The sequence below is a fragment of the Bos javanicus genome, chromosome 3 (genome assembly GCF_032452875.1).
Source record: "Bos javanicus breed banteng chromosome 3, ARS-OSU_banteng_1.0, whole genome shotgun sequence".
Taxonomy (NCBI): domain Eukaryota; kingdom Metazoa; phylum Chordata; class Mammalia; order Artiodactyla; family Bovidae; genus Bos; species Bos javanicus.
The window spans coordinates 17,637,790-17,651,000 of record NC_083870.1 but is presented as its reverse complement, the minus strand read 5'-3'; the positions used below and the strand labels follow the sequence as shown (position 1 = coordinate 17,651,000).

Here is a 13,211-nt window from a genome sequence, read left to right as displayed (position 1 = left end):
GGAAACATTTACAAATAAATTAATTTCTATGAGTACACTAACTTGAATATATTCTTTCCTAGTTTTTTACAGATAAGGAAACTGAGGCTGAAGGAATTCAATTCTTTTCAAGGTCTTACAAGGTGGGAAGAGATAGAAATGGGCTTGAAACCAATAAAAGAATTCTTTGATGTAGCCAGTCCAAAAGACATATTTCAGGCAAAGCTGAACTCACAAATGAAAAAGTCTAACTCTGATAATCCAATGGGAATGGAAAGGAACACTCAGAATACTTGTAGTCGACATAAGAGATTAAAAACATTATACACACACAAAAAAAGAGAGAACTATGGGTTCAAGTATGAATGTGCTTTACTGGAGAAGCAAAAGAATAGACACACTAATTGCTCATGGGGTAGAGATCACAATGCAGATTACAGACGGGCACATGGCACAGAGAGATCAAGCGATGATCCTGCTGCTTTTCTTCCAACAACGTGGTGTCAGCTTCAGGAAGCAAGCCTTTTCTCTGTCAGCTGTCAGTTGAGGAGGGAGATTAAGGAAGATGCAGTCCATCACCACGGCTGAAGAGAGGACAATGGAAGAGCCTGGATCTTGTTTCTTGGTCCAGGTGAAATCTGGTGCTATTACTTCCACTTGGGTGGACACTTCTGCTCGCAAGGTGGGCATGGTGGCCCAGGAGGGCATTTCTTCTGGCCCAGTGGAGGTGGGCATGGATGAGGTGGGCAAGGCTCATGGCACTTGGGTGGGCACACTTTTGGAGGTGGATGGCAGGGCTCCTTGCACTGATGGTGATGCTGATGTGGATGCGGATGTGGATGGGGATGCGGGTGGTGAGACATCCTTCCTGGGTCTCACAGAATCTGAAATACAAACAGGCAACATTGTTCATAACAGAGAGTCCTACTAGTAAGTAGAACAATTAGCTGAGCCAACAACCCTCCCATTTCCAAGAACCCTTTATGGTCCCTAATGTAGTCCTTGTGGTTTTTTGTAGCTTCTTTACCCTTCATTTTTAGCACCTCTTGCCCCAGACCTTCAGTCTTTTCTGGTTAATCTCTCATCCTACCACTTTCTAAAGACAAAATTTCCTACACAGGTCTACTCTCAGTACAGATATAGTCTGAAGAAGAAGAATTTGGATATTAAAATTGTAGCCAATCTCAGAATAAGTCTCTACTTATACCTCCCATGAGGTCTTGTTTGCTAGTCTAACTGACTTGCTGTTGGTTTCTGAGGAGAAATGCAAAGGCCCAAATCTAGCATTCAGTGGGATTGAATGCTGAGAATGATGCATTTGGAACTAATGTAGGATATGCTACAGCACAGCATCTCGTCTCACTTACTCTCCCGCAGGGGAAGATTGTGCCTCTGATTCCAAGTCTCTCATCACATTCAAGATGGCATTCAAGACCAATTAACAAAATATACTCCTAAAACACATTATCTTCTTTTTCCCATAGAGAATACTAAATGGCTAAAGTAAAGTCACTTCTACCCTCAGATGAAACTCTGCCAGCCAAGTGCCAAAAAGACCTCTAAGAGTTGTACTCACCAGAGGCTCCAAAGAAGACCTAACTGAGTATCACGAAGCTAGCAGCACTGTGATGGAAACTCCTTTTATCAGGATCAGAGAGCTCCACCCAGGGGAACAGCCTAGCACTCTCATGATGCACTTGTTTCCCACCCCAAATACCACATGCTTCCAATCTCAAAAGTAACTTGCCACACTCATGCTGATATCACATAGCTCCCTTGTCCATGGGCTTCCTTATCTTCACTGAGGAAGTATAGGGTGATTCATTCAATACTTTGTCACATACTCCCTTGGCCAATGTTGTGCACCAGCCAGGAAATATGAGGAATTCTTTGACAATGGTGCTCCTCTTCCATTGTCAGACTTGGTACTTCCCCCACTCCCCAGCTCTCCAAGCATCTGGTATGTAAAATTCATCACTCCACTCCATTTCACCTGCCAGCACTCGCCTTTGTTTCCTTTGATGGTAGAAACCAGGGTTTACTAAAAGGACATACCTTAACCCACGCACACATTTTTTCTAATTTCCCCTTGTACCATATCCTACTGGTCTCTGGGCTTTACTTGACAATTAAGTGACTTAAACCTGACCACAAAGTCTAACTTGATTATCCAGGGCAAACACTCTCATGCTAGGTCTTTTTCACATGGCTCCATACGTGAGTTGAAGAAGACAACGTGATCCCTCAGTTTTCTAGGCCATAAATCATAAATAAGGCTCTGGCCCCTTCGTGACGCTCTACTTTTGCAGATTTATACACTGATCTGATCTCTGCAGTCCCATGATATGTGTCACTTGTGGTCTGCTAGGAACCCAAATTCCTCTTCTCTCATTATCTTCAAAATGAACTCAGTGTCTGAGCTATATCCTTTTTAGAAGTTTTTCCACTATTGACTCCTAAATATCTTGTGCTTCTTTCCCCTACAACAGTAATTCAATTGACTCTATCAGGCCCTTTATTTTAAATAACATTTAGTGTGTTTTCAGACATTCTTTGTACACTCAGAGAATGAACCTCAATGAATCACTGATTCAGCCATTCAATCCATGAGTATTTTTTCTTAACTAAATAAAATATAGGTGACATAGAACCCGCTGATAATTTATTAGTATAATTTGTAGAACTACAGTAGCATTTCAGCTAATATTATTCACTGTGCCTTCCAGGGGAAAGCTTGAGTGCCTTGGCTATGCAGACATCCATACACACCAGTACTCTGTGGCATTAAATACTTCCCAACCGCCTTGAAGATCAGTATATTAATCAGCTGTTAATTAAGGATAAAACTACACCTGCCTCAAAATGTTCCTATAAATGCAACAAAATGCCTAATAAAAGGCACATTGCATAGTCAGTCTTAAGTAAGTATGAGCTACCATATATCTAATAATTAGATCTAATAATATCTAATAATAAGGGGTTAATTTCCAAACTACATAAGAAACTTCTACAACATAATAACAAAGAAAATTTAACAACAACTTTAATTTAAAATAGGCAATGGACTTGAATTCTCTCTTTTTTTTAAATTTTATTTTATTTTTAAACTTTACATAATTGTATTAGTTTTGCCAAATATCAAAATGAATCCACCACAGGTATACATGTGTTCCCCATCCTGAACCCTCCTCCCTCCTCCCTCCCCATACCATCCCTCTGGGTCATCCCAGTGCACTAGCCCCAAGCATCCAGTATTGTGCATCGAACCTGGACTGGCGACTCGTTTCTTACATGATATTTTACATGTTTCAATGCCATTCTCCCAAATCTTTCCACCCTCTCCCTCTCCCACAGAGTCCATAAGACTGTTCTATACATCAGTGTCTCTTTTGCTGTCTCGTACACAGGGTTCTTGTTACCATCTTTCTAAATTCCATATATATGCGTTAGTATACTGTATTGGTGTTTTTCCTTCTGGATTACTTCACTCTGTATAATAGGCTCCAGTTTCATCCACCTCATTAGAACTGATTCAAATGTATTCTTTTTAATGGCTGAGTAATACTCCATTGTGTATATGTACCACAACTTTCTTATCCATTCATCTGCTGATGGACATCTAGGTTGCTTCCATGTCCTGGCTATTATAAACAGTGCTACAATGAATTCTCTTTAAAGATGACCTATAAATAACCACAGATACATGAAAAGGAGCTTAATATCATTACTGATCAACAGGGAAATGCAAATCAAAAGCACAATGACATGTCACTTCACACCTGTTAGAGTGACTATAATCAAACACACACACACACAAATAACAAATATTGGTGTGGTTGTGGAGAAAAAATAATCCTTGAACCTGTTGGTGGGATGGCAAAATGGTGCAACCACTGTGAAAAATATGAAGGTTAATCAAAAATTTAAAAAGAGAAAAAAGTGCTGCCATATGATTCACCCATTTCAAATCTGTGTATTTATATAGGATAATTTAAATAAGGGTCTCAAAGACATATTAGCACTTCGAAGTTCACTGCAGCAGTACTCACTGTAGCCAAAATGTGGTTACAACTCAAACGTCCATCAATAGATGAATGGATAAATATCCTCTACCGTATACATTCAATGTGTCGGGAGCCGCGTTAGGCATTACTGACAAAATGAAGGCATGGCCCCAACCCCCTCTCCTCATCTCACAGGCACAGTCCCGGGATGAAGGAGTTAGGCCTTGTGATTCTGACTTGTTCTTCCCTTTCTTCAGTTGAGTTGGCTGGAAAGAATGTTAAGGTGCTTGAGAGAAGCCTGAGAAAGCACAAAGTCTTCTACAGTTGTGCCCAGAAAATAATCTATAAGGTAATCATTGACATTTGTTCAAGGATCTTTACAAAGAATGTCCCAGGATGAGCTTGCAGGCTGCAGCTTGAGGCCATGGGAAGGATTGTTGTCTGAGACCTGTTTGTGAGGGAAATATTTATGGCAAAAGAAGTTTGTTGAGTTTAGGGTTTAGGGATAATTAAGAATAGCTAGAAGCCATTTTAGGAGATAGTGATCTTAAGATGCTGGGGGAAAACAGGATTTAGAAAGATAAGAAATAAACTGAGGAATGTAGCATGAGTTACAATGTAATCACAAGTTAAGTATAGGACACATAAGAGAAAGTAGATAATAGATAGTAAAGCCAATTCTGAGAGAATCGCTGAAGCAGGAACTCTGTTTGAAAGACAACAATGATTTCTGGAGACAAAAAATCTGGGTGGGGGAAACTGAAAATGTCAAACCTCTGATATAATGCTTTGGTCAAGTATAAAAGCTTGAAATAAACACGTAGTTCCATACTATGAGTCAGAGACTACGTCATCGTCCGCCGACACCGCTCACCCCTTCAGGCTGATTCCCTGGCTGCTGGAGCTGGACTCCGGCATCAATGTATTATTATTCCTCCTTAAAAAGAAGGAAATCCGGCCATATGAGACAACATAGATCAACCTGAAAGACTGTGTGCCAAGGGAAATAAACCAGACACAGAAGAACAAATACTGCATGAATCTCCTTATATGAAGGAGATTGGAAACAGTTAAACTCACGGAAGTGAAGAATAGAATAGTAGTTGCCAGGAACTGTGGGGAAAGAAAACAAGGTGCTGCTAATCAACAGGTATAAAGTTTCAGTCCTGCAAGGTCAATCAGTTCGAGAGATCTGTTTACCACATCAAGCTTGTATACAAAAACACTGTATTATATATTTAAAATATTGTTAAGAGAATACACCTCATGGTAAGTGCTTTTAACACAATAAAAAATTTTAAGAAGGTGAATTGCCACTATGGAGAACCATATGGAGATTCCTTTAAAAACTAAGAATAAAGCTACCATATGACCCAGTAATTTCACTACTGAGCATATGCCCTGAAAGTGAAAGTGAAAATGAAGTTGCTCAGTCATGTATGACTCTTTGCTACCCCATGGACTGTAGCCTACCAGGCTCCTCCCTCCATGGGATTTTCCAGGCAAGAGGACTGGAGTGGGCTGCCATTTCCTTCTCCAGGGGATCTTCCCAACCCAGGGATCAAACTCAGGTCTCCTGCACTGCAGACAGACACTTTACTGTCTGAGCCACCAGGGAAGCCTGCATATGCCCTGAGAAAACCATAATTCAAAAAGACACATGTACCCCAATGTTCACTGCAGCACTATTTACAATAGCAGGACATGGAAGCAACCTGGATAGATATCCATTGACAGATGAATGGATAAAGGAGTTGTGGTACGTATATATAATGGAATATCACTCACCCATGTAAAGAAAAGAATCTAAGTCAGTTGAACTGAGTTGGGTAAACTTAGAGCTGTTATACATAGTGAAGTATGTCAGAAAGTGTAAAATAAAGATCACATATTAACACATATAAATGGAATCTATAAAAATGACAGTGATAAACCTATTTGCATGGTACAAATAGAAATGAAAACATAGAGAACATATCTATGAACACAGCAGAGGAAGGAGAGAGTGGGGTGAACTGAGAGAGTTCCATTGAAATATATACATTGCCACATGTAGAATAGATGGTTGATGAAAAGTTGCTATATAGTACAAGGAGCTCAGCTTGGTGCTTTATGATGGCCTAGAGAGGTGAGTGGGAGGAGTGGGGTGAAAGGGAGACAGAAGGGAGAGGAAATATATGTGTACTTAAATCTGATCCACATTATTGTATGGTAGAAATCAACAGGATATGGTAAAGCAACTATCTTTCAATTAAAAATAAATTTTAAAAAAGATATGTGAACTCTAAAAGGTAGAAAAAAGTAATAAAAAACTAATAACTGTGAATAGCTACTCATAATGTCAAACATGTCCCAAAATGTGGTAAATAATAGCATTATGTAGAGTAAGGGCTCCCTTGCTAAGACCCTTGCCCTGCTCCCTGTTTTGTTCTAGCTGATGTCACTGTTAATTAGAAGGCATCAGTCTGAAGGCATTTTCAGAGTCCACATCTTCTTAACAGTAAGAAAGGTCCTCCCCACAGCCTGAGGGAAGAGTTCACACTGGTGCTCTTTCTTGAAAGAATACTGTGTGGCATCTGCCATGTTTCTCTCTTGACTGGGTTGCTGTCATACAGAAAAAAATCAGTGACATAACCTGGGTGTTTAAAGAGGTAGGAAATTCTGTAGATTGAGCCTTGTTCCTGATCTCTTTCTCAGTATCTCAGAGAACCAAAATGAAGACAGCTGTTCCTGCCTAGTCCTCTGAGATTTCACAATGGAGTAACCAAGATCGTTATTAGGAAACAGACATTCTTCACTGATTCCAGAAGGAAGAGGCATGTCTTGGGATGGGTCAAGTGCTCTCGTGACATTCTTTTCATGTTGAAGTCCGAGAACTAGGTGGGACCTGCTGGAGCAAAAGAATTATCTAAGGAACATGTGACTTAGAACAGTTCTACCAACATAATTTTAAACTTGCTTTTCTTGCCTGATGAATTACTAATGGATTCCAAAGTTACTTTTTTACCAATAAATTATATGGGTTGTCACTTATGTTTGATAAATTGAAGGAGAATTGGGTTTTCTTAAGAAAAGAGTGCTTAATGAGGTTACTGACTTAGAAAGAAGAATAATTACTTCTTGATACACAGGAAAAATGACTAAAGGACTGGTGATCCTTACTGTTTTCAATGATGAATAATTGAAGCATTTGTAGCAAATTGAATCTCTGAAAATCTTGTATATCTGCATGATCATTAGCTGGATGTTACTTAGAAACCAGTAATAGTGTTTATCCAGGAGAGAAGTTGACTGTCTTGGGGATGAGCAGAAGAGAGACTAAGTAAGCCATGAGAGAAAGAAGAAATCATCAGCAAATATGAATGCTCAAAGATTAAAGAGCAAAGCCTTTAAAATTTCAAGGGGGGAATACTTTTTGAACCTACAATTTTACATCTAGCCAAACTATTCATCAAATATGAATAAAATAATATATTTTCCACAAATACAAAAGTCTAGGCTTATGTTTTCTGATGCAGCTTCTTGAGGTTTTGCTCCAACAAAAGTAATGACTCAAGATGAGAAAGATCTAAAGGCAAAAGCTTTTGAAATAATTGATGGTAATTAAGAGAATGAAACCCTGGGGTGGCATGTGAAGATGCATGTGCTTCTGGGAACATACCCTAGAAAATGTATGACTATGTTCACCAGCAGGCATGAAGAATGCCGTAGTGTTCCTATATCTCCAATAGGAAACGACATAAAGCTCAACCAAGAGTACAACAAAGAGAGAAGTTAAGTATTACATAGGATGCAATGGTATACAAAATACACCAGTGAGTAAACTAAAACTGCATAGTGTCAACTTAGAGAAGAGAGACAAGAAGATGGTATGCAGTATAATTCCTTTTATATGAAGCTTAAAAATGAGTAATTTAGCTATAATATTTTGAGATATTTCTTCATACAAAGGGAATTATACAGCATACCACCTTTTTGTTATGCTGTATAACACTTTATTTCTCTCTTTGTTGTACTCTTGATTGACCTTTATCATTTCCTATTTGGAGATTTAGGAACATATGACATTTTCTTCTTGCCTGCTAGTGAAAATATTCACATGTTTTCTCTTGTCTCTCTTCTAGCAAATCATTCAACATCACAGTAATCCAAGTCTATGCCCCAACTACTAATGCAGAAGAAGACAAAGTTGATTATATGAAGATAGAATGAAGATTCTATGAAGACCTACAAGACCTCCTAGAACTAACACACACACACACACAAATGTCCTTTTCATCATAGGGGATTGGAATGCAAAAGTAGGAAGTCAAGAGATACCTGGAGTAAGAGACAAGCTTGGCCTTGAATACAAAATGGAGCAGGGCAAAGGCTAACAGAGCTTCGCCAAGAGAGCACATTGGTCATACTAAATACCCTCTTCAAACAATACAAGAGATGACTCTACACATGGACATCACCAGATGGTCAATACCGAAATCAGATTGATTATACTCTATGCAGTCAAAGATAGAGAAATCTATACAGTCAGAAAAAACTAGACCAGGAGCCCACTGTGGCTCAGCTTCAGTTCAGTTCAGTCACTCAGTCATGTCCAGCTCTTTGCGATGCCATGAACCACAGCATGCCAGGCCTCCCTGTCCATCACCAACTCTCAGAGTTGACTCAAACTCACGTCCATCGAGTCGGTGATGCCATCCAGCCATCTCATCATCTGTCATCCCTTTCTTCTCCTGCCTTCAATCTTTCCCAGCATTAGGGTCTTTTCTAAGGAGTTATTTCTTTGCATCAGGTGGCCAAAGTATTGGTGCTTCAGCTTCAACATCAGGCCTTCCAATGAACACCCAGGACTGAACTCCTTTAGAATGGACTGGTTGGATCTCCTTGCAGTCCAAGGGACTCTCAAGACTGTTCTCCAACACCACAGTTCAAAAGCATCAATTCTTCCATGCTTTATATTCCAACTCTCACATCCATACATGATTACTGGAAAAACCATAGCCTTGACTAGATGGACCTTTGTTGGCAAAGTAATGTCTCTGCTTTTTAATATGTGGTCTAGGTTAGTCATAACTTTTTTTCTTTTAATTTCATGGCTGCAATCACCATCTGCAGTGATTTTGGAGCCCTAAAAAATAGTCATCCACTGCTTCCACTGTTTCCCCATCTATTTGCCATGAAGTGATGGGACCAGATGCCATGATCTTAGTTTTCTAAATGTTGAGTTTTAAGCCAGCTTTTTCACTCTCCTCTTTCACTTTCATCAAGAGGCTCTTTAGTTCTTCAGTTTCTGCCATAAGGGTGGGGTCATCTGCATATCTGAGGTTATTGATATTTCTCCCAGCAATCTTGGATTATCAGCTCCTATTGCAAAATTCAGAATTATATTGAAGAAAGTAGGGAAACCACTAAGCCATTCAGGTATGACAAATCTAATCTATTATGATTATACAGTGGAGGTGACAAATAAATTCAAGGGACCAGATCTGGTAGACAGAGTGCCTGAAGTACTATGGAAGCAAGTTCATAACAGTAAGTGATGACCAAAACCAGACCCAAGAAAAAGAAATGCAAGAAAGCAAAGTGACTGTCTGAGGGTGGCTTACAAACAGCTGAGAAAAGAGGAGAAGTGAAAAGAAAAGAAGAAAGCAAACAATACACCCAACTGAATGCAGAGATTCAGAGAATACCAAGGACAGATAAGGAAGTCTTCTTATGTGAACAATGCGAAGAAATAGAGGAAAGCAATAGAATAGAAAAGACTAGAGATCTCTTTAAGAAAATTGGAGATACCAAGGGAACACTACATCAAGATAGGCACAATAAAGGACAAAAATGCCAAGGATCTAATGGAAGAAGAGATTAAGAAGAGATGATAAAAATACACAGAAGAACTGTACAGTAAAGCCCTTAAGGACCCAGATAACTTCAATGGTGTGATCACACACCTGGAGCCAGACACCCTGGAACATGTAGTCAAGTGGGCCTTAGGAAGCATTGCTATGAACAAAACTAAAGGAGGTGATGGAATTCCAGCAGAGCTGTTTCAAATCCTAAAAGATGATGCTGTTAAAGTACTGCACTCAATATGCCAGCAAATTTGGAAAATACAGCAGTGGCCACAGGACTGGAAAAAGTCTGTTTTGATTCCAATCTCAAAGAAAGGAAATGCCAAAGGATGGTCAAATTACTGTACAATTGCACTCATTTCACATGCTAGCAACATCATACATACATTCAAGCTAGGCTTCAGCAGTACGTGAACTGGGAACTTCCAGATGTACAAGCTGGATTTAGAAAGGGCAGAGACACCAGAGATCAAATTGCCAACATCCAGTGGATCATCAAAAAGCAAGAGAATTCCAGAAAAACATCTATTTCTGCTTCATTGACTATGCTAAAGGCTTACTGTGTGGATCACAACAAACTGTGGACTATTCTTGAAGAGATGGGAATACCAGAGCACCTTCCCTGCCTCCTGAGAAACCTGTGTGCAGGACAAGAAGCAACAGTTAGAACAGCACATGGAACAACAGATTGATTCAAAATTGTGCATCAAGGCTGTGTATTGTCACTCTGCTTATTTAACGTATATGCAGAGTACATCATATGAAATGCTGGCCTGGATGACTCTCAGGCTGGAATCAAGAATGCCAGGAGAAATATCAACAACCGCAGATACACAAATGTTACCACTTTAAAGGTAGAAAGTGAAGAGGAACTAAAGAGCCTCTTGATGAAGGTGAAAGAGGAGAGTGGAAAAGCTGGCTTAAATTTCAACATTCAAAAAAGAAAAATCATGGCATATGGCCCTACCACTTCATGGCAAATAGAGAAAAAATGAAAACAGAGCCAGATTTCATTTTCTTGAGCTCCAAAATCACTGCAGACAGTAACTACAGTCACATAATTAAAAGACCCTTGCTTCTTGGAAGAAAAGCTATGACAAACCTAGACAGTATATTGAAAAGCAGAGACATCACTTTGCCAACAATGGGCCATCTAGTCAAAGCTATAGTTTTTCCAGTAGTCATGTATAGATGTGAGAGTTGGATCATGAAGAAGGCTGAGTGCTGATGAAATTATACTTTCAATCAAAGAACTATGGTGTTGAAGAAGACTCCTGAGAATCCCTGGGACAGCAAAGAGATCAAACCAATCAATCCTAAAGGAAATCAACCCTGAATATTCATTGGAAGGACTGATGCTAACATCGAAGCTCCAATCCTTTGGCTGCCTGATGTGAATTGTCGACTCATTGGAAAATATCCTGATGTTGGGAAAGACTGAAGGCAGGAGGAGAAGTGGCAATAGAGGATGAGATAGATGGATGACATCACTGGCTCAACGGACATGAATTTGAACAAACTTTGGTAGATGGTAAAGGTCAGGGAAGCCTGGCGGGCTACAGGTCACGGGGTCAAAGAGTCAGACATGACTGAACGACTGAACAACAGTAACAGCAGGTGATGGAAATTAATGTAGATGACTTCCCTGAAGGCGGGAAACTGCTACTAATAGGCCTGATTTTCGTATAGTCACTCCCACAAAGTAAATTTTCATTATGCAAAGGAGTTTTAATTTATTCCTCAGTTCTTTTCAACTTTATTTGAATGTCCTTATAAAAAGACATATGTACTCCAAGTTAAAAGAAATTATACGTGATAGTTGAGAATTACATAGATATAAAATTTGAAGCCTTTGATCTCCAGCACAGTATGACTGTCAAACTGTATAAATTATCAAAATTTTCACTAAACCTTTGAGATCTAGCTTCTCTGACTCCATTGGAGACAGTGTCTCCTTGATCACTGTTCTCTCTGTGGTTTCTTTCCACTGCCTTAGCACTTGCCATCCCTTTTCATCATCAATGTACCACAGACACACTCAAAGCTCACTCTTCACCGAGGTCTTTGCCCCAAAAGCCACTTCAAAAGAGCTTTCTACACAATTGTCTCTAACATATAGCCATGCTTGACTATTATTTGTCTTATGTGTAAGTGTGTGTGTACAAAATCCCCTCAAGAATTTAGATGAAGAAGGATTTGGTCACCCTCCTCATGCCCCTAGCACACAAGAGACTGCCTGGTACATGTTCATAATTAGGAAACATTCATGAATAAATTAATTTCTATGAATAAACTGAGTTGAATATATTCGTTCTAACTTTTTACAGATAAGGAAACTGAGGCTGAGCCAATTCAATTCTTTTCAGGTTCTTCAAGGTAAACAAAGATAGAAATGAGTTTGAAATAAATAAAAGGATTCTTTGATGAACCCAATCCAAAATACATATTTCAGGCAAAACTGAACTCAGTGATGGAAAAGTCTAACTCTGATAATCCAATGGGAATAAAAAGGAACACTCAGAATACTTGTAGTTGACAGAAGAGATTAAAAACACTATATGAAAAAAGAAAGAAAGAAAGAAAGAAGTATGGGTTCAAGTATGAATGTTCTTTATTGGAGAATAAAGGAATAGACACACTAAGTGCTCACGGGGTGGAGATCACAACGTGGATTACAGATGGACGCATGGCAAAGAGCGATCAGGCAATGATCCTGCTTCCTTCTTCCAACAACATGGTGTCAGATTCAGCAACGAAACCTTTTCTCTGTCAGCTGTCAGTCCAGGAAGGAGGTTAGGAAGATGCAATCCATCACATGGCTTGAAGCGAGGACAATGGAAGAGCCTGGATCTTATTGTTCCAAAGTCAGGATGAAATCTGGTCTATTACTTGCTCTTGGGTGGACTCTTATGATCGCCGGGTGGGCATGGTGGCCTGGGGGGCATTTCTGCTGGCTCACTGGAGGTGGGCCATACACAGGTGGGCATGGATGAGGTGGACATGGCTCCACACATTTTGGAGGTGGGCAAGGCTCATGGCACTTTGGTGGGTACACTATTGGAAGTGGATGGCAGGGCTTTCACTTATGGTTATGTTGATATAATGTGGATGTGGATGCTGATGAGGCATGAGGATGCAGATGGTAAGACATCCTTCCTGAGTCTCAAGGAATCTGAAATACAAACAGACAACATTCTTCATAACAGAGACTTTTATTGTTAGAATAAATAGTCGTGCCAACAATTCTCCCATCTCTAAGGACTCCTATTGATCCCTAATATAGTCTTTATGGTTTCTGTAAGTACTTCACCCCTTTTCTTTAGCATCTCTTACTCTCAGACCTTCAAGCTGTTCTTGCTAATCTCTCTACCACTTTCTA

General features: G+C 39.6%; 1 long non-coding RNA gene across 1 annotated transcript; it reads right to left on the bottom strand.

Annotated features, from left to right (window-relative positions):
* Positions 1-333: 333 nt before the first annotated feature.
* On the bottom strand, positions 334-1,702 carry LOC133245287 (uncharacterized). Its single transcript, XR_009735624.1, has 2 exons — positions 1,556-1,702; positions 334-863 (listed from the first exon to the last, which is right to left on the bottom strand). It is a non-coding gene; the product is annotated as an uncharacterized LOC133245287 (long non-coding RNA).
* Between the last annotated feature and the right edge of the window lie 11,509 nt (positions 1,703-13,211).